This window comes from Spea bombifrons, chromosome 4 (genome assembly GCF_027358695.1).
Source record: "Spea bombifrons isolate aSpeBom1 chromosome 4, aSpeBom1.2.pri, whole genome shotgun sequence".
In the NCBI taxonomy this organism is placed as follows: domain Eukaryota; kingdom Metazoa; phylum Chordata; class Amphibia; order Anura; family Pelobatidae; genus Spea; species Spea bombifrons.
The window spans coordinates 103,071,901-103,094,119 of NC_071090.1; the positions used below are offsets into that span (position 1 = coordinate 103,071,901).

The 22,219-nt window shown below is 41.4% G+C and overlaps 1 protein-coding gene and 1 pseudogene across 2 annotated transcripts in view; both read right to left on the minus strand.

Annotated features, from left to right (window-relative positions):
- ADGRL1 (adhesion G protein-coupled receptor L1) overlaps window positions 1-20,998 on the minus strand; it is a 130,753-nt gene extending 109,755 nt beyond the window's left edge. For both annotated transcript variants that reach the window (XM_053462174.1, XM_053462173.1), the window contains exon 1: window positions 19,107-20,998. The gene's annotated coding sequence lies outside the window, so the exon portion shown is untranslated. The remainder of the gene's footprint in view (window positions 1-19,106) is intronic.
- On the minus strand, window positions 11,100-11,171 carry LOC128492937 (uncharacterized; annotated as a pseudogene).
- Window positions 20,999-22,219: the final 1,221 nt, after the last annotated feature.

A 22,219-nucleotide genomic window follows, 5' to 3' on the forward strand; every position in this document is an offset into this window, starting at 1 on the left:
GGGTGCTTTCAAATCTAAACTTGGAAAAAAATAATAAAATAATAACAGTAATAGATGGGTTGGAGTGCTGAATTCAATTAAGAACTTTGAAAAACGCTGCTTTCAGTAAGAGCTGTGTTAAAATTGAACTGGGCATCATGTAAGGGCTCCTGTGCTTGCAGGTTCACACCTACAAGCATAGAACACAACGGTGTCCATGGGTTGTATGCAAGGCCCCCCCTTGTCAATGCACTATAGACAAACCTGAGAACTTCCCAGAGTAGACTACCTGGAGGTCTTCTTCTAGGGTATGACTTTGTGCAGGAGTGGGGCTACATTTTTGGGCAGGGTTAACCCACATAGTGATGGGGCTAACTTTTAGTTGGAGGGAGCTGGGAGTAGGCAGAGAATGGGGGGGAGTGGATGCAGTCAAACACTACTTCAAGAGGAAACCATTCTGGAGACTCAGGGAACAGGACTTCACCCAGGAACATCAAGTCAAACTCAGAGAGTTCCCAGGCATAACAATGGAGACAATTACCTTTTTGAACTATAATGTGCCTCTGTAACGGAAAAATAACCAATGCAATCACATCTATGTGTTAAGTTTAGACACACAATATAACAGCCAGGGTTTGGTTTGTCTATCACAAGTGGATTGCGGAATAATGCCAACCTCCCAATAAGGTTCCATTGCACTTTAAATAATGTATGCACATTGTTCCAAATTTACTTTCTCTATATGCCTATCCGTAGGTGTTCAAATGTATACTATTATGTAAGAGGAAGGCTGAGGGGAAGCCCAAATGAAACCGTACAATATGTAATTTACTGGCTAGAAATTGTTGCAGCTACTTAAAGCAAACCTGTCACGTCAACAGCACTTACAGTTTGATGGCATAAAAAATATATACATGGGCTAGAAAATTAACAAGTAGCTAGAATCAAAGGAGAATGTTGTATTTGGTCTTTCTATCACGACTAGATTGTAAGCTCACAAGACCAGAGTTTGTTATTGTTATGTGATTGTGAATTTATCCTACCGGCTCTGATTGTAACGTGCTACGGAATCGGCTGGCGCTATATAAATAAATAATAATGTAATATCCTAAAGTGACTCTGTATGCAGATTGCTGATTATCCATCATTGTGATAGTTAATTTGCATACAAGGACACACAATTATGTCTCAAAGGAGAACAACTAATAATTTAACCAAACTCATTTCTTGATCTATACGTTTGCTTATACTTCTGCGTGTACACCATATAGAATGTATTTGATGATCTACGTTCATACGGTAAACATTGTGACAGTGTCTTTTCACACGTTTTTCAGTAATTATTACTTTCAGTTTTACCTCTGTTAGCTAGAAAATGCAAGTGTACTCCGGCAAATTTATTTTATTCTGATTTCCGCAGCTACCTGCTGTGTTCTGGTGGGCAGTATGGATGGAGAAAATTCACAAAACCTAATAGATGCAAAAAAAATAATCTACATTTCTTTACTTTGCAAACGTTCAGCGTTGCAAAACCTTTTCTGTCATCTCTTAGGAATAAACGTCACATCCCGGGCTATCAGTGATCGGCATTAATCACGTTTTCATTCCCTTTTGACATGGTTGTAAAAGTTGCACGTGAGGGCTGCCATGTTATTCACAGTTCTCCCTTTTGCGGGGGAGGGCAGGGCTAGTTATATGGGGAGGCGGGGCTTGCATGCATAGAGGCGGGACTAGCTGTCCATAGGATGCGGCTTTCCCTAGACAATCTTAAATGGATTGGGAACAAGAAGGCAAATGGGTGGGGAGTGGAAACAGCCAAACACCAATCCTGTGTCTGACAGTTCCCATGTATGCCCATTTCAAATTGCTCCCCCACCCTGATAAGCATTTTACAGAGGAGCTGCAAAGATATAAACGATCTCTAACGCTAGAGTTTTGGATTATGATGGACCTATATAAAACAATAAATAATAATAATAATAATAATAATAATAATAATAATAGAGGCTCTTCTAGAACAATGCAATCAGCCTACCTGGGAACTCTCTGGGTTTGGCCTGGAGATCTCAGAGAGAAGCAGCGTTTCTCCAGTTCTCCGGGTCAATACCCAAATCCTCCAGGTCACAAGAGCAGGGTCCTGACATGCCCCACTCTTCTCCCAATGGGGATATTTCCTACAAATGTCATTGGGAACACCCACTGGAGTCAACAGGACCGCCAATTGACGTCATTGGGCAGTACTGGTTGCGTCCCGCAAGGGTAGCCGCACCCCACAAGGTATGGACTTTAGAGTCCAGGAAGTAGGTTATAACTTCCTGCTTCAGCTGATATTATTTTAATACGATTTTTTGTGTTAGATCATGGAAAAGAAGGAAGATTTGCATAACATGCCCATTGCTATGAGATCTGCAGGGCAACACAGAACACGGTATAAAAATAATTGTAGCGCAAGTGATTTGTAGTGCTGCATTCAATTGTGGATTTAGTGCAGGCATAACAGATCCTCTTTAATATAAAAAGGGGCAAGTCTCCCTAGTGTTTTATTTCTCTTTTAAAACCGCATCATAAATGTTTGATTAGATTTAAGTCAGAACAGCTACTCCAGTTCAATTCTGTTTTTTGCTTAATTTGAACCTTATCCATGGTTTTGGAGGAAAGTCCTGCAAACCAGTGTATATATATTTCTTTAAATCAGATGATTGAAATTATTTGTCTATATTAAAAAAATATATATTTTGGCCTCACATTATAAAATACTAAACTATATAGCAGAAAGAAAAGGAATAGCAACCCAATAATTCATACATTATAGATGAAGACTAAGTGAACTCACACCTGGGCCAAGGCTAATGCACGTAAATTGGACGTTCAGGGGGTGAGGACACCATAAATTAGCTCAGACTATCTATAGTGCAGCCAATGTAGTCCCCTGGGCTTGGTACAGGGTCCAGATCCACTGTATAAGCAAGACCAGGCGGAAGGTCCTCCATAAGAAGAATACAACGCAACTTTAACCATTGGAGCGCTCAAGGATACATTTTACCCTCTGGACCTCCTATGGGTGATGGGGCAGCTAGAAGACTCCCAGACCTTTGCCTTTTCTGTAATTCCTATTATTATTATTATTATTACATTTCATTTATAGAACGCCAGACGATTCCTCTAATACTAATATTAAAATTAACATTATACAAAATTGACAATAAACACACGTTGAGATACAGAAGGAGAATAGGACCCTGCCCATGTGATCTTACAATGACTATTCAGTGACTAAAAGGATAGACCAGTGTCCCAAAGAGCCCCCCATACATACAATGCATAACAAAAGTACTTTGTAAGCACTTCTATATGCATTGTTCAAGGTTAAAGCAAATAATAAAATATAATACTTAGGGGGGTTCTGCAAAGCTGCAGCTTCCCACCCCCTCCGTGGTACGAGGAAAGTGCTCCTGTTCCGCACATGCACACAGGGGTCTCTTTAGCGCCCCCTCCTGGAGCAATTACTGACCCAGCGCTAGCGTTGTCGGCAAGCATATCAGCGAACACATCTCTGCGCAGAAATAGCAAGGAGGGCATCGTGTAAATTTAAAGGGACCCCTCAGCTATCATACTCCCTTTAACACAGTGTCTATGCAGCCACCAAGACATATCTATACATATTATAATACATTTATTGTGGATATTTGTCCCCAAGCATAATGGGTAAAGCAGGTGGCTTATTAAATGGCCATTGCATTGGAAGTAGCACTCATCAAACAGCATTTACATATTAAGCGATGTCCGTACGTACATTACTTCCACTGCTAAAACTGCTTGCATTCTCCAGCAACTGAAAATGCTTGCATTGCCTGGCACATCAAACGACGCTCGCATTATTTAACACATTTCATGTCACTTGTTTATCTAATTAAAGGTGCTGTTCCACTTAGACAAAACACTGAGAGCTCTCTAGCGTGATACGCAAATAACCCTTAGCCCTTTCGAGGTTTAATCTCATGGAAACAACACAGATACTTTTACAAAGCTTTTGTTTCTGCTTATCTACGGCAACAACCTATCAGTGCCTGTTGGGTGCATCATGGGAAGTATAAGCCTTAATAATTGGATTTTTTTTATTTTACTTAAAGGTGGGCATTGTTGCCTAAATTAAAATATAGAGATTGTGTGTGAAATGTTCCCAAGAGTAAAACAGAACTAGAAAATTGAATGTACACCGGTCTGGTCTGTGAATCCAGCCTCTTTAAATACATGAACGCTTTATACTCTTTTTACACAAAAAAGTCTGGAAGAAAAAGCGTAGTGCTTGTAACTACAAATAAGAGCCATTTAGCATGGAGCCAGGAGGATATGTTAATCTACTAATAAAAACTGCCTGGGAACATCTTAAAATAACTGACTAATTTGCCCTACCACATCAGCCTGAAGAATGATCCAAGTATTAACAGTGCTTTCTATTAAAAACATGTTTAGAATAATTGATAAATCATCATAAACTGTCTAAATTGTGCTTCTTTTTAAATGAAATGTCCAATTATTGACTTTACTATCTATTGTGTACTTTCTCCCTCTCTATCTCTCACTGTTTTTCATTCTCTCCCCGGCGCAGTCTCCATTTTTGCCATTTTATCCTGACCTTATCTCTCTCCTGACTGTTCAGCCTTGTTATTGGCAAAATCCATCTCACTGGAAATGACTTTCCTCTCTAAAGGAAATAGATTATTAATGAGCCCAAGGATGGCTGACCAAACTGGTCCTCCTGTAGTTTTACATATTTACATAAATAAAATGAATACTCTGTATATTGATATCGATGTTCCAAACACAAAAGCCCAACAGCCCGTCGGTGTTCAACAATGGAGAGTAGTTTGCCAGGCTAACATTTCTGCAGTTGTTGTTTCCTTCTTAATTTGTTGGAATTTTAGATGAAACGTTACAAAATAGACTTTTTTTCAGAACTAGTAGATGATGTGGGGTGTAGCCCACCAGCAGAGGTGGCAGGGATAAGTACTGGGCAGAATTTTCTTGGACCTCCAGACTTTTGTGAATAAGAATCTCAGTGCTGTTCCAATGTTGCAGACATGCTTCTGCTTGCTGGGCCCCAAACAAGCCTCTAATTGTTGGCCCCCAAACCCAGAGATATGGACCCTCAAGCACCCCAGACAAGCCTCTGGATGTGGGACACCAAGCCTCCCAGACAAGCCTCTGGATGTGGACCCTCAAGCACCCCAGACAAGCCTCTGGGTGTGGACCCTCCAGCACCCCAGACAAGCCTCTGGATGTAGGACACCAAGCCTCCCAGACAAGCCTCTGGATGTGGACCCTCAAGCACCCCAGACAAGCCCCTGGGTGTGGACCCTCCAGCACCCCAGACAAGCCTCTGGGTGTGGGACACCAAGACTGTGTTTTCTGGCATCTCAAACGTTTCTGCATGTGTGTTCCTCAATACCCTAGACAAACCTCACGGCCTCTATTGATAGGATGGGTTCTCCATGGGGAACAAAACAAAACCCATGTTGTCCTGTCTTAAGTGACTCAAAAGACTTGCAAGGTTCTATAGAATTCTGGGATGCTCCAAAAGCATAGATTCCGTTTCCCCCCAAAAATTCAAAAACTGTCAAAAGCATAAAATCTACTTTTTTGTGTAAAAGTTGCCAAACTGAAACCACCCTGTGTGGCTAGCATCTTCCGTTACGATGCAATGTAGCTCCCCCGTAGGCAGATTGAAAATTGGTTGGGATAAGCATATGGCTTATTTGAAAAGGAAATGATACAAAAATTAATTATGAGCTTTTCTAGAAAGGGAATAAGCAGAGCAGATGAGCCTATTATCTGCTGTCAAATTCCCCGAGGGAGATGTATAAACAAAGCCACTATTTGTAACACTATACACCTTTTAGCCTTATTTCTGCAGGATAACAGACACAAAGAAATCTGAATGGCATTGTACATGTGAGAGAGCGCTTTTCATGCGAACGTTACAGATAACACCAGGTGTAGGGTGGTGCAGAGCTTCGCACCGTAAAAATGCCCTTAAATAACTCCCATCTTTTCCAACGGCCAGCGTTAGGACGTATGGTGAGAGGGTTGGTTAGGGGAGGTGCTCTATTGAGACTGTTTATGCTTTTTTGTGACCTACTGAAAGCAATTTATGTTAGAGTAGGGCATTTAAATAATGAATAATGTATTTTATTTACATCATGTTATTTATAAACCCATTCACTGCTGTTTCTATACACATTGTTTTTTTAAGGGCTGTAAAACACACTGTGATACACTCATGCCCAACGAACATTCTGAGCGCATAGAAATGAGGAGGAAAAAGAGTGAGAGCAATTGTTGTCCCAAAGATTGTTCCTTTTAAATAGGGAGATTTGGGAGATATCTGTGTTGATGATATCATCAACAAGCCCGGGCAACGGTCAGAAGGTGCAAGGAGAAGTTCATACCTCCCCAACATTTCAGCTGTCTAAATTGGGACACTGTGTGGGGAAGGTGACGAGGGGGTTGCTGACACTGACCTTACCCGAGGAGCCTCAGAGCGGTGCGTAGCCCCAAAGCATCGCAAGGAGGCAACTTGGAGGCAGCAGACCTCTATTGATCGTACAGCTCCTTGGGCCATTGAGAGAGATCAGAGGGTCTCCTGAACTGGCCCATGATCTGAGGCAGCTTCCTAGGATAACAGGACAGAGGCTGACAACCTGTGCCAAGAAAACCATGCCTTATTTAACCTTCACAATAACTTTGGAGAGAGCTTAGAAAAAAACACCATGAAAACCAGCAATCTCAGATCTGTCTAAGCGCTGCGTGAATTGGTGGCGCTATATAAATAAAAGATAATAATAATAATAATCTATCTGTTCAAAGGATATTACAGAATGTACTAGATCTTGCTGCCTGTCAGGTCTTAGATTGTGCTTTAAAGACCTTGAAATCCGTTAAAGATCACTTTGTCCCTGATAGCTTACAATATGTTCTTTATATCAACTTTGTTCCAAATAGCTTGCAATCCATTCTAGATTAATCTCTTTTAAGGATCTTGCAATCTTCTTTGTTACTAGACAATCTGTTCTAATCAGCCTTCCAGTCAGGTAACATGTTCCGAAGAGCTTGCAGTCTGTTGAACGCAAGTCTGCTTTAATGAGCTTCTATTCAATTTTAGATCACACTGTTCTGGAACTGTTCTAGATCAGTCTGGTATAAAGAGCTTGCTATCTAGTCTAAAGGTGGGCCTTTGAGAGAGGGTTTTTCACGTCTCGAGATGCCAGCTGTTACAGACGGTCCCGCTTCCAGTTGCCAAGATGTCTTTTATTATTATTCCTTAGATTCTCAAAATGTTAAACAAGAGTTTCTCTGTTATTATCTTCTTTGCAATGACCTCTATTTTGATATAACAGAAGCGATCAGGAACGTGGAAACGGGATTTAAAGATGTGACCTTTTTTAAGCTGTTTGAAAAGTACATTAAAGGCACACTGTGCTTTCTTTTGCCACTCAAAATTGTTTTTCACACGTTAGTAAATCAGGTAAGGAATTGTGAATCAGTCTGCCTGCTGAAGTGTGATTTAACAGGAATTAACATGTGATAAATATGCACTTCCACATCGCATTCACAAAATGCATAAAACATGTGTGAGATCATGGAAAGGACTAGATGCGCAAATCTACGGATTAAAATAGCGTATAGATCTACTATACTTGCACAGTAATGTGAACGCGTCCCTCATTAACATAGTGATGTGACAGCAAAGTTAGTAGCACTGGCGAAGCTGCCAGGTAAATCAACTTGCTCTGGTAATACTAGGGTGTAATAACACTCATAATATATGATTGTGTATCTAACCATACATTATTCTGACCTTCACACTGAGGAACATTAGGTCTCTTGAAGGCGATCTTACCCATATATACAAGCATGCAGAAACAGCTCAGGACTTCTTGGGCAATCAGGCTCCTGTAACACCATTACTCGATGGGCCTGTTAAAAGGGAGATCACCGATCGCCCCAACTGGCCCTTTAACACTATGCAGGGCTTTGTCGAGACTCGAGACGGTACAATACTGTATAGTTTTCTTCTGCCCGCCACTGCAGAGCGCCTGGGTATGACTTCATACAGCGCTGATAATACCATTCAGCGGACCGGTGCTCATTCATATGCCTTCAAGACTTCAGAGGTGTCTTCTGGGGTTGCAATCAAGGTAACACTTACATCCTTAAAGCCCATGTGACTGTATCAATACACAGAATCTTCTTTGTCTTCTCTAGGACCGCTATGGGAATTATGTATTCATGTATATAGAATGTTGCCACTAGTAAACATACATGGCTATATATTAATACTGAGTACAGTGTGTCTTAGCAGTGCTTATGTTCTACAGGGGGCATTGGGGAGGACCACTGTTAACCTCTGCCCAAATAGCTGTTTAGGGTTGGTACCATTATACCAATATATCTATGCACCGCTACGTACTCTGCCATACACATTCCAATAAATTTACCCCTGGGGCAATAACAGCAAGATTGTGGCAGCAGTGGCATAAAGGTAGTGTGTTTGTAATTGTGAGCCAGATGGTAATGGATTGAAAGGGTTAATACACCGGACTGGGCACCTCCCCTGCTGGTTCGAAGAGCCAGCTAGTTAGATATCTTAACATTTGTCTATCGAGTACCATTAGCTTGCAGACAGTGCTTCAATCGAGCGATGAGTGAGATGGCAAGACACATCTCAGAAACCCGTGTCCACATATTCCAAGCATTCCCAATCTCATCGCGCAGCCATGCCGTCCGAAAACGAACCTCTGTTCTGATATGGAGAGAGGAGCGATGCCAGTGTACGCCTGGTGCCACTTAAAGAATGCCCCCCGGGCAAATAATTAGCGTGTGAAATCTTGTCGTCGTCGTACAAGAGCATCTTTTACACTTCACCTGAGCTGTGAAGGGAGTGTACAGTCTGACAAAGTCCTTATGTATCTCCATATCTCCATTTACCTGTATATATATATATATATAAAAAACATAAACATTTAAAGGCGCGTGTGGTCTTCCATGGTATGCAGACTCTCATTGATCAGACCTTTGGGCAGGTCATAGGGAGAGCTATACCAGGAGAGAAACACGAAAGTTTTTTTTTAATTGGCTCACCCTATAAACGCTCACACAGTAGGGACACCGAGCGGTATTGATCCACCCCATTTAGATTGTGTGTTGCGTTTTGACCATAATCTCTATTGAAGTGCCATCAATCAGTCCTGCTGACAGGCTAAGCTGATCTAAGTCATTGCAGCTGAGCTAACCATTACGGGGCCAATCTACGCATCTCGGTGTCTTCAACACAAGCCCACTTACAGAATACTAAAACTGACCTTCTCTAAAAGGATCCTTTGTAGTTGGCCACTAGCAGGACCTTTAAGAGATACGTAAAGCTTCCGCACAAGAAAAATCAATTTCCTTGATTTGTAATGTAAGGTACTTCACAAAGAGTGGGGAACAGCCTCCCAGCAGAAGTGGTATAGGTTGGTACAATGAGAGAATCTAAACACGCATGGGAAAGCATATGGTTATCTAGAATCTAAGATTAGACCGATTTGTATCTGCCCTCATTGGAAGTCAGAGCTATGGGACATTTACTGTGATGTCTACGATGGAGCCTGTTGCTCCCTACTCCTGTGTGGGGCTGTAGAATATCTTCAGTCAAGTCACATTTATTGAGGCAGGAACTTAAATATATGCCATTAATGGTGGGTATGGAAACATGGCAGCAGAAAAAAGTGGTCTGGCAGGAGAGCTGGAGTTTGGTATCCAAATCAGGACACCTGTGTTGGGGGAGTGTGGCCAGAGGAGTGGGGGACAGGGTCAGGGCTGGACCACCTGCCCACCGTACACTCAGCTGCAGAGCTTTGAGTGGTGGCCACATGGGAGCTGCAATGGAGGAGTGTGCTGCAATAGCACTTGTCAGAGAGTCCCCCTAACCGGCCTGTTCCCAAAAATCAGGACTGCCCTGTAAAAACACAGACACTTGGGAGGTATACTGCTGCCCCTTCTCACTGTGCCACCCTAGGTCTATGCTGCGTAGGCCCACATACCCCTCTGCTCATCATTTCAAACTATATTTTAAATCAGGCAGCCAACAGAAATATTTTATAAATATTATATCTATATCTGTTACATAAGTGCACTCACGCAACAGATATAATTATCTTGTTACATAATAATTATATTCATATAGGCAAGAGAAAGAGCCTACACATTATATATATATATATATATATACATACATACATATACATAGCGTTTATGACCCAAGATGCACCCAATGGCTGCTGCAGTAACTGGTTCTTAGTAACAGTTGTCAGGAGGCAGAGACCAAAGTAACCATGGCAACTAGGAGAGCTCTGCCTGGTTTCCACAGTAACCGACTGTGGTCCAGGCCACCCGGAAACTGAAGCTGCCATCTTTGTAACTCGGGGCAGTGCGATGAAAACGGCAACTGACTCCCACCTCCCTGCAATCCCCAGCGCTGGTCGGCGAGGCAATCAGAAAATCAAGGCCTATGGATCCATTTTATAACAAAATCAACTCCTGCTCATTAAATACAGAGTACACAAAACCGGGGCTCATATATACATATACACACACAAATTGTACCCTATGGGTCATTGGTTGGAGAGGCAGATTTGGATAAAGGCAAGAATAATCATGCGATTACAGTTCTTATGTTTATAAAACCTCCCAAAATGGGGCAAATCTGTATTATGGATTGTAGTAGACAAAAGCGTGATTCGTTTTTCATACAGTTATAGACTAGTGATAGCCATATAAGTTCCTAAATGAGGCATTTACAAGAAGAATAATGGCTTTTAGGGCTGTAGAACAGTGTGATGCCCTCATACCCTCTGAGCTCCTACACAGGAAGACTTGGGTGGTATGTTACAGGGGTAGCTGATTCTGATGAGACGTGTGGACAATGTCACTAAAGGTCAAGCACAGCTTAGTTGGCAGCCAAGCTGAGTTTGCTGGGCAAACGTGAGCTGGACCCAAATATGCAAAGTCATATGCCATTGCCCCCTCGTCTGTCCACACGTTCTAGCTGGGGCATGCTAATGCATGTATGATGTGCCACGCAATGTTTCCGTTAGCAATAATCACGCCTCGGATAGACCTCATTGGCTATGATACCGCCACGGCGCAAAGCTTGCATCACGGTAAGTTACTCAAGTTCACTTCTCAATGAACAAGTCGACCTTTAGTGAATAGACCTCTGGGAATTAGTAAAAAGGTAGAGTAGATGCTAAATGAACTGTGGCATTTGACTAGAACCTTTCTACCTGAGGCGAGATATATTAGCAGACACCAGACCTTCTAATATTTCAAATGGCCAAAGAGTCATGGCAAGCGGCAGCGCTTAATGAGAATATTTATGTTACTTTGCGACCAAATGATAACTAGATGACTGATTAAACCATCTAAGGCTGAAGAACACTGTGATACTTATACCCAGCAAACATCAGGGGGGAACACAGAGATGGAGGAACTTGTTCCAAATTGAGACTCTTGGAATAAGGATTAGGAGACTAATATCTATAGCGTGTTGCGCTGTGCATCCCTGTGGCATTAGAAGAGCTTATTTACATACTCGTCTTGACATGACTAGTTCTGACAAAATCAGGCCTACACAGAGCAACAAAACCTGCCACCTGAATGACCGAGCAATCGTGTGGATCCTTATTTCCACGGAACTAATGTGATGTTAGATGAACTGGCAGCTTCTACTAACCCGGGCACCTCTGGAGCCGGGCAGTCTCATTGCCCCTGGGGACATACGCAACTAAAGCCTCCACCCAGAACCAAGAGTCTGGCACCTCCAGGGCACACGGACGCAGTGAGAGATAACTGCACTCGGGTTCCCCCTGTAACAAGTATATCGTTAAGAGTGATAATTAACGGGGGAGTGTGAGCTCTGGCAGGGGAATTACTGGGTAACGGCACAACGCTAATTAGTCTGATTCGTTAATAAGCGCGTGGCACCGGCCCTTTAAAAACATGGGAAGGGAGGGGGGTCGGGTCTCAGGCCGCAGCTGAGCCGTGTTTTTCACAGATTGGTGTACACTTTGTGTTGCACAAACACACGCCTATACACAAATACACATACACAAGCTCACTGAATGCATGGAGCTACATGCTAATACGCCCATTAATAGCACACAAATAGCAATCTTACACCAGTATATAAAATACTCACACCTCTGTAAACAAATTCATTTAGTACTCCAGCTATAGCAGACTACAGTCCCCATGATGCTTTGCTGTTCCTACGCCATTGGTCCTTCTCAGACAGGTTGATATAGACAATCTTGCCGATTAATAATGCCAAGGTGACATCATTAATAAGTTCAGCCAATTGGGCCAATAATACTATACAATGCAAAACACCTCTGGCAGACAACATCTATTCAAGCCTCGTCCAAACCACATAGATAACCATAGATAAAAGGAGCATAGTAAAGATCCAGCAATGGTGTAACTGCTGCCTAAAGGCTTTGTTAAACCAGACATCTAGTGGCTATGTGTGGAACTGCAACTAATGACCCAGAATCAGAGTAGCCCAAAGGCAATATACTCCCTGCCCCCTCTGCTTAGCAGTCCTTCCCTGCTTGCATTGTAAAAAGTAGACAGTAATGTCCTTTATGTAAAACGAAGCATTCTTAGCGTGATGCCACGCTGTATAGAACGGACTGCCAGATGACATGTACATTAAACCTCAGAGCACCAGATGGGTGGGCGACTCTCAGTGAATACTCCGTGGGTTAATCAGTGTTCAAAACACAATAAACATTGTCAAAACAATAAACATGGCTGAATGTTGTTTTTTAAATCAAAATAAGTGTTATATGCTTAACACCCCATTACACGAAGCAATGCATTATCCCCCCCCCCCCAATCCCTGATGACAAAGGCGTCCGTACATCTTGGAACACACAGAAATGCTATGCCAATGCTACAAATCATACATAAAACATGATAGATTGGTCCGAAAAGGTCATACCCATGTACAGACAGGCCTGTCCTTCCAGCTATTGTCCAGCAACTCCTATCATATTCAGCCCCAAAAAAAAAACATGTCCTTAGGCTAGTCAAACATGGTAGGAGCTGTAGTTTATTATTACAAAACTGTCTATATGTTTGCCATGACGAAATCCACAGAGGCACCCTTTTGCGCATTGTGATATAGTGTGACTAATGCCACCACGGTGCAGATGCATGCGCAGACTGGTGCATCACATAATAATATGCACCCACATCAAAGTGTTAAAATGTCAACGGAACTTCCTGAATCTGAAGTTCGTCTGCTCATCCAGTGTTATCGTTTTTTTTATTTTTATTTTTTTTGTTCCAGCCCCATTTCTCCTTTTTTTTTTTCACCGTGTATTTTTTCGGAGCCTGTTAGGCATGGCTGAGTCGCTCCATGAAAAATACGATTTCAATGGATTCGAATTTAAGAAATTGCCCTTTAATACAGTACTATGCGAACTGCATTCTTTAACTGTGGCTGATCCAAAAAATCCTACCATCATCACCGTGGCTGAGAATGATCTGAGTTTTCGATCTACTAATACCTAGAGGAGCCTCCTGCGTCTTTACAGTGGATAATTGGGAAGAGGTTAATAGAACAGATAGAACATTTTCTTAAAAAAAACCCCATTGTTTTATCAGATTTATAAGTAGCTGCATAATGACATCACACACTGATGTCACCCCCTAAGTATCCTTTCAGGGAAGGTTTGTATGCACAGCTGGAGATGTTTTCTACATTTTGACAGAAACCTTTCTATACTGACATTCCCTGATTGGGTTTTTTGTCCGCCGATGCCATCTGACCCCGAGAACATCCCCTGACATTCCTGTGTGTCAACTTAAAAGAGACCTGTTCTAATCTTCTATTAAACACTAAGCCCCTGCCTAAAGGAAAAGTAAAGTTCATTCATTGTCAGTGGCCATAGACCATGCCGTTGTAGACTACATATCCATTTTGAAGTCCATACTCAAATATGGAAGTATCAAAATATACAGAATAGACACGAGATGACATGTTTAAGTTAGATGTGTATATATAAAATATGTTCATAATACCCACCCACCCATCTCTGCAGAAATATGTCTCCTGATTTCCTTCCAGGAAATCCATCGCCGTAACATCTTAGTAAAATATATGTGTTTTCTCTATGTACCAGTGATTAAGAACACTTCCTGATCAAGAAGTTACTGGACGTTCCTAAAGGAAGCCAAGCATCCAACGGAAACCGACTTCATCCAAAATGTAACACGTTTTGTTATTGTTTTAATAACCCCTATTTATTTTTCTATTGTTACACAAGACATTTGGATTCGTGGAATATGTTTTATATTTTTTTTTTGTGGAATATGTTTTATATTCTGTCATTTTTTTTTAGATATTTACTTAATTGTTTTTATCCAAAATGTAACACGTTTTGTTATTGTTTTAATAACCCCTATTTATTTTTCTATTGTTCCACAAGACATTTGGATTTGTGGAATATGTTTTATATATTTGTTTGTGGAATATGTTTTATATATTTGTTTGTGGAATATGTTTTATATTTTTTTTGTGGAATATGTTTTATATTTTTTTTTTTGTGGAATATGTTTTATATTCTGTCATTTTTTTTTAGATATTTACTTAATTGTTTTTATCCAAAATGTAACACGTTTTGTTATTGTTTTAATAACCCCTATTTATTTTTCTATTGTTCCACAAGACATTTGGATTTGTGGAATATGTTTTATATATTTGTTTGTGGAATTTGTTTTATATATTTGTTTGTGGAATATGTTTTATATATTTGTTTGTGGAATATGTTTTATATTCTGTCCTTTTTTAAGATATTTACTTAATTCTTTTTATTGTTACAGTTTATATTTGGTCGCTCTTGTGCCACCATTTAAAAAAATATATTTAGTGCCTTGGACTCCCTGTTTAACCACAGTGGGGGTGCGAGTGTCCACCTCTTCTCCAACCCCATTTGTGCTACAGTTGAGTCCTTTGGGATGGGTATGGAGATCACCTAGTTCCCCCATCCTATATCCAGTGGCAAGTGTGACAAAAAAATATCGAGCCTATGAGGCTACCATGTAATTAGACCACAGTCAGCCATCAGTTACTAGCGTGGCCTGTCTAGTCCACCATGCACCTTCTCCACCATTCCAAGCAGTCTTCTCTCACTGCTGGTTATTTTGCTTTAAGTGCTTTGCCAAATGATGCCGAGCACTAGAATATGATGTCATATCCAGATGCTTCCTGCGTGGCTTTACAAAGAAGTGTGACGGAGTGCTGTGAAGGCATGTGACGTAGGAAGCTAACCTCTTGGTCCATCACACACAGTAGGTCTGTTTGGGGAGATCATAAATTCTCACCAGTTGGTCCACAACTGGACGCATTGAGACCTTTCCTCAGATATGGACCCTCTTCAATTGTAAAAGACTACATATGATTTAGACAGTGTTCTGGATCATGAGTTTATCTATAATATAGACTGCCTTCTAGTATGTGAGACTACCGATTTTAAGACCCAACCTATTAATCATTGGAAAAGTAATTTTGCTCACAGTAAGGGCACTTCATCATTCAATACGGAAGGTGTCTTCTAATGAATAAAAAAAGTTGTCTAATGAAACTGACTTGCAGTGAGCAATGATTCGTTTCAGTGGGTTTTATTGCTTCACGGAGAGGGTGGTGGATACATTGAACAGTCTTCCTGCAGCAATGAAAAAGATTTAAATAGTGCATGAATTCTTAAAATGTATGGCATAGGCATAAGGCTAGTCTGAACATAAGACTAGACCAAGACGGAATAAAGTTGGAGGTCTTCCAGCAGGTAGAAAAAGGCAGACTAGATGAGCCAAAGCGCTCGTACCTGCTGTCAAATTCAGTTTTTTGATTTCGATGAGATAGGCCAAATGACATTGGCTATAACCATACTCCGTCGAGTGATACTGCTCCCTGGTGACTGTGTTTAGCATACGCTGTGCCACATCGCCATACCTATTTGACATGACCTTGCGGTGAGTGAAACTGATTTTTTAAATGAGCAAGACTGTTTCCCATTGTGACAGTCCTCTTCTCGGTGAATTAAATTTACTGGTAACGAAAGCCACCGACTTCCTATGACGAGTATATGAATATTTCCGCTAACTCCCAGAATGCACAGCCGCCTTTCTGCATGTGAGTGTGCCCTCAATGCCAGCCATGCCACATGACCAGAATAAATCATTTCAGAAAATAAAGGCATCTCTACCCTGTCTCGAGTTTTCACAACAACGCTTTGACGGATTAATGAGGAGGCCTCCTGCCGAGTGAGTGTGCCCTCCAGAGAGTGGCTTGTCTTTGTAGGTAACGTTGTAGGTTGAATATTATGGAATGATTGGAGGTGCTGAGTTGCAGTTCTCCAAGCTGCATACTAAAAAAATGGTTACTATGAATCAGCGGACTCCATAACTCCCAAGGTTTAAAATGGCCATAGAGGGGCCCTTTTGTTTTAGGGAGTATGGGTAGAGCCATGGACAGAAGTGGGGCTTTGCTACGACTTTTTATGTGACTTTGTCAATAGATTTTTGATAAAGGCATTTGTACGAAAAAGGCATTTTTACTGGCACAATTTTCATGTTTCAGCTGTTTCTATACGCGTTATTGTGACTTTTAGGGCTGCAGAACCCTGTGATACCCTCATACCTCAGTGTAAGCATATCATTGGAGTTAGCCCTTAAAAATTTTTTTTAACCAAAGATATAGGAGAGCTGCGCAAGCCGCGACTCCAATTTAATTTAGTAGAGCTAAAACAATGGCGGTAGCACCAGTTACTAAGGGTCTTGAGTTTCTTCTCCATACATAGAAGAGCTGCTCTTTCACTAAGACAAAACACAACTTGCGCTCTTTAGCATTTAAGATACAAACAGAGCAGATCTAAGGTTCTAATCTTTGTATATCTAATCACATATAAACAATGAGGATACTTTTTTCCAGTTTCTATGGCAATAACCTATCAATGCCTCCTTCTGCGTCATATGACAATAAAGAGTTCCCATCAAAAATGATGGGAACAAGGCAACATTTTACACGATTGAATAAATCTTACCAATGATGTTTCTGATGTTGCATTTAGTTATAGCAGAGGAGGTAGAATGACATCATTTAAATCATTTTAATATAGAAAATAGACATTTTCCTGCTCTCATTGTGAACAGCGAGGCTGGAAAACAAACCAAACCGAAGGTCCCCTTTTCCCACTCCTCTTTCAGTTAATCATAAATGATCACATATTTTTCAGGACTTAGAATATCTCCCAAGTTGGGTGAGCGATACTGCCGTTGAGCGAGTGGAATTTTCTTCCAATGAGTGGCACTATTTCCAATCGAGTGACTGTCTCTTCCAACTCATCCACCTTGTCTAGTACGACATGAGACTATCATGAAAACCAATTAAAATGCAGTTTGGGGGACATGGCTGTCCTACACCTACAGGAGCTATCGGTCTATGTGAAGATCCTAGGATTGAGTAATATAAAGCAAATGAGATTTGTCTTTCAATTTGGGCATCTGAAGAAATCAATGGAGTGGGCCTTCCTAGTACACAAATCAATGGGAAGCATCAAGGATGTGGCCCTTCACCTTTTCTTGGGAAACAACTCCTGCTACTCTCAGCAAGTGCCACAGAGGGTTGGCCTCGACTCTCTAAAAGCTAGTTTACATTACATAGATCCAGGTACGGGAATAATTTCATTGCGAACATAGCAGTCAGTAAAATCGCTGTCAAGGTGTGAAATCACATTTCAAAATATACCACCGGGTAATATTTCTATACAAATATAGAGTTTAACATCAGAAGAAGAACCTACTGGCCCATTCACGCTGACCATTTCCCAGACAGGACATGCTGTATCTTATAGCCCCTTCCAGGCATCCTTCCGTCCTTCTTTCACTGGAAGGCGATGTCATGCATCCACCACTCTGTGCATAATGTTTCACTGAGTGAACGATGTCTCGTGGGTGTTCTCCGGCAAAGGAAATGTATCTCATTTTCAATAAATTAAAAATCACCCCCTAATTATCGAGATTGTCTTTGTATGCAAAACTATGGCTCCTGTCACTTGACTGTCTATCAGTAAACAAGTTTACCTTTTACTATATGAGACAATGAATGAGGATGACCGCCTTCCAATAAAAGAGAGAATTGTAAAGTCTACCAGAAAGAGAGGCCACCAAGGAGGTAAGACAAGCATTCACTGAATAATGGCTGCTCTCCATATATGTTTGTTCTTAAATCATTATCTATCTATCTATCTATCTATCTATCTATCTATCTATCTATCTATCTATCTATCTATCTATCTATCTATCCATCTATCTATCTATTTATCCATCAATTCTATCTATCTATCTATCTAGTAATATCTATATATAATCGTTGTATATCTATCTATCTATCTACCTACCTAGCTACCTTGTATGTTATATTACTAAACATGTATGTAGATGACATTCGACATGCTAACACATTTTGACACAAAGAAAAAAAAAATCACATAAAAACATATCCGGCCATTCCATATATACTCTGTCTGCAGCGCGATTATTTTCTAACATGTATAAATACTAGATAGACCGAGAGATACACAGACAGACAGAAAATTCATACACAAATGTATAGACAGAACATGCATTAATGAGGACAGAAAACATACCAGAAATAAGTACACATCTGTACCTACAAACATATATAGTATAAACAAAAAAGAGATGGACACTCGTATAAATATATATACATTATGCATGCTCTCGTTCACACAGATCATAATCTCCTAACCTACTCTAACATACACAGAGTAATGTGTGTGTGCATGAAAGGACACAGACACACATATGTGTGCACTATGAGGAAACACATTTGTGTGTGTAAATCATCTGTTTTCCACTCTGTCTTCCAGTGCACATATTTATCTGGATATACATACATAGATATACATACATTATAACGTGCACATATATGCACACAGACACGTATCGAAAGGTATAGTGATCCCGTGCAGATAAATAAGACCAAATGGCAGGTTCCTCACCTTACTGCGTGGATATTTCTCCCGATATGTGTATTTTTAAAAATATTTTTGAGCGATTTTGGGACGAATAGCTTGTCACCGATTCTCCCTTACTAGCCGACTTGCGCCAGGCATGATCCCACGGGGGTAGAGGCTTTTTGGCCCAGGTCCCGCCTCCTGCGCTTGACAGCACAGGGTTAACCGCTGTCCAAATATTACAGCTGGCCTTTATTAGTAGGATGCTAGTCCACTTCACCTGGTTGCCGCGCCGTAGCCAGCTTCTGTTTTAGTAGATTTCAGCTCCTTACCAGGGTGGTAGCCTCTTGCCGTAGCTGCTCTCTGTGGCTCTGTACTAGTCCAACAGCCAATTTCACAATGACACAGACTCCTCGCTGCTGTAATTCTTCAACACCAGGCCAACCACAGGTCTATAGCCTCTTTCGCTTAGGCTCTCATTAGTATATTAGCCCCTATGGGATTTGTGCCAGCCACAGGACGGTAAACAGTCCTTTCCGACGCTAACCCTGTTTGCATTCTGCTGGGTTTGCCGCGTAGTCTTCCTCTTGTAGATGCTCTGCAGATTGCTGGCCACTTTGAGATGCTGCACAAAATTGTTAGTCGTATTGGCTATTCCTTAGTCACAAGATGGAAGACACTAAAAATGTTTGTATCCTGGTGGCCCCACTACAAGTTGGTAGCCATCTCCCACTCAAACGATCTCTGGAATAACAACCTTTGCTGGATCTCTGACAGCCAGGGGTCAGTGACAGCTACACCGGATTTACTGCTAGTCCTTGCCACGGGATAATATCGCTCTTGCCCCCGATTTTCGAACAGATCAGCCGTTCCTTTACCTGTCTCTCCAGATGACTGATCACCTTGTGTATGTCAGTAGCCTCTGACAGTCTCCGTGACAGGTCTCTCTCCAAGGTGCTAGCCCAACGTGTCTCTGGTTTTTTTCTTGGTGCACCTGTTAGGTAGCCACTCTGGTGTATTAACAGCCCCCGTTACCCCAATGACTGATATAGGTAACCCTGACATCCAGCATGGTAACCACTGTCGCAATGGTGTGACAGGGATCAAGCCAGGCATAAAAACATCACTAGCCACACTCAGGAACAGACTTGCCAAATTCCTGACTGATCTGTCTGCACACTGACCTTTATTACTGAGTTCTATTACCAAAGTCCCCCTCTCCACACCTTCACTATCTGCCTGCTCCTAATGTCTTGTTTTCCCTGTCTCAGTCTTCTCGTCATTCCTCTCCCGTCAGTCTCTTTTTTTGTGAACCGATTCTAATTTCCTTGGATTTTCTGTCTGTCTCTCCCACCAGTCTGTAGATCCATATGTCTCTTTCCTGCGCCTTTCCCTTCTCTACCCTTTTTCCACCTTTTCCGAGCCTCCTCTTAATCCATACCCATCTCTCCTTCTCTCCTCGCAGTCTCTCGCATTCCTTCTCCCTCCTTTTACCTCCGTATCTATCTATCTATTGCTATCTGCTTCTCTCTGTGCTCTCCTGGATTTCTCTCTCTACCCCTGGTCTTCTCTCTCCCTTTTAGCCCTCTGAACAGCTCTCTTTTTCACAGACTCTGATGTATCCAGCTGATTCTATTCTTGCTATATTTTTTATCCCATGTAAAGAAATAACAAAGAAATAAATGAGAGATTCTGTGGCCGTTTCGTTCTCCCTCTCTCTGCCCCTCCTCCGTCTCTCTCCCTCCCTCCCTTTCTCCTTCTCTCTCTCTCTTTTCCTCCTTCCCTCCCCCTCACAATATTTAACCCTCTCACAGATCTTGTCTCTTCTCCATCACTTTTTCCTTATTATTCCTCCTTACTTTCAGTGTTTCTCTCTCTGTCATCTCCCACTCTCCCCTCCAATATATCTTCTGCTTCACTCCATCTTTCTTTCTTTCCTCCCCCATACACTTCTTGTATATCTCCCCTTCCTCAGTCCATCTTTCTATCTCCTCCCTTTTTCTCCTTTTTTACCCGCTCCCCCTCTCTCTCTCACTCCATCTTTGTCTCTCATTTCACCTACCTCTCTCCTCCTCTCTTTATATAAATATTTCTGTCTCACTCCATCTTTCTCCCTCCTCTCTCTCTGTCTCTCTCACTCAGTCTCTCTTTCACATTCTGTGCATCCACCATTAAATCTCACCTGAGGGCAGTATATGTATAAATGTATATATGGGGCAGCTCGGCAAGGGATTGCTAAATACAGGCTGGGCAAATAACTCATCTATGTATATGTATAGTTCAGCACAATTACCAATCTATCTTTCTATGTGTTTGGGGTTCTCCATCACTCTATATGTATACTGTATGTGTCTCGCAGATGTATAGGAATTTATATTTATATATATATATATATATATATATATATATATATATGGATACATTGAGATTTCTCTAGTTTTCAAGTATATGCATTTTTATCTATACACATTTACATACAGTGCATAACATGTATACACATCTACAACTCCTCCTTATTTGGAGTACATACTGGTATACGCATACAGCCCCCTCCTCTCTCTCCCTATAGATATATATATATATATATATATATATATATATATATATATATATATATATATATATGCGTGTATTGTTTCGTCGCCCTACCATACCCGTACCCTGCGACTTGCTATGTATACATCAATCCCTCTGATAGTTCTAAAATATATCTTTGTATGTTTAACAAGGGGTTCTGTGCATTTGTGTATATGCTTCATGTGTGTTTATGTTGGCACAGGAACTCCCACACATGCAGGCCTACTAGTACCAGTTGCCCATGGGTTCTTATTCTCTAATTGACTTGCCCTAGAGGTGCCAAGCTCTTTATCTTGCTATGTCCTAGAGGTGCCAGGCTCAGTGCGGTGACAGATGGCAGGGGGTGATGTGAGCAGGATGGATACAATCCAGAGTGACTCCCACAGTACAGGGACATAGTGACTCAGTGTCACCTCACCAGTAAATATCTCCGAAGACAGGCGTTACGTGCCACCATGCCAGCAGTGCCACAGAGTGCGCCCAATAACAGTAATCCAAGGTTGACATAATGACACAATGCAGATATCTTTTTGCACATGTGTACTTATATTGCATACACGTGTATGTATTTCTAGGTATGG